A 419-nucleotide genomic window follows, 5' to 3' on the forward strand; every position below is an offset into this window, starting at 1 on the left:
TCACCAATTTATTGATCGATTTGATATTTAGAACCTTGCTAATATTAAAAACTTCTTGTTATAACATTACTCATGCCTTTTGGAGAATTCAAATTTTTTTTGTGACAGAAAATAAAACAAACAAAAAAAAAAAGAATAAACAAGATATTGCTTTCAAGGCAACAGAAGTTTCATTTGGCGAGAAAGGATTTTCATTGCTGTCTTTGCTATGATGTCTGCTGCTATATTTGTATCTCTCAATATCAACTAGAGATCAGCATGTCATTTCTAAGACATAATATTTCGGATTTTCAACACTAAAGGATCAATAAAACCAGATTAATCCTATAAATTATTGACAATAATAAAGGCCTCCACACAGTCTGTCTCACATATAATATCGCTATTTGTTATTATGTAAGAATCAACTCATCAAATTC

The sequence above is a fragment of the Arachis ipaensis genome, chromosome B05 (genome assembly GCF_000816755.2).
Source record: "Arachis ipaensis cultivar K30076 chromosome B05, Araip1.1, whole genome shotgun sequence".
In the NCBI taxonomy this organism is placed as follows: Eukaryota; Viridiplantae; Streptophyta; class Magnoliopsida; order Fabales; family Fabaceae; genus Arachis; species Arachis ipaensis.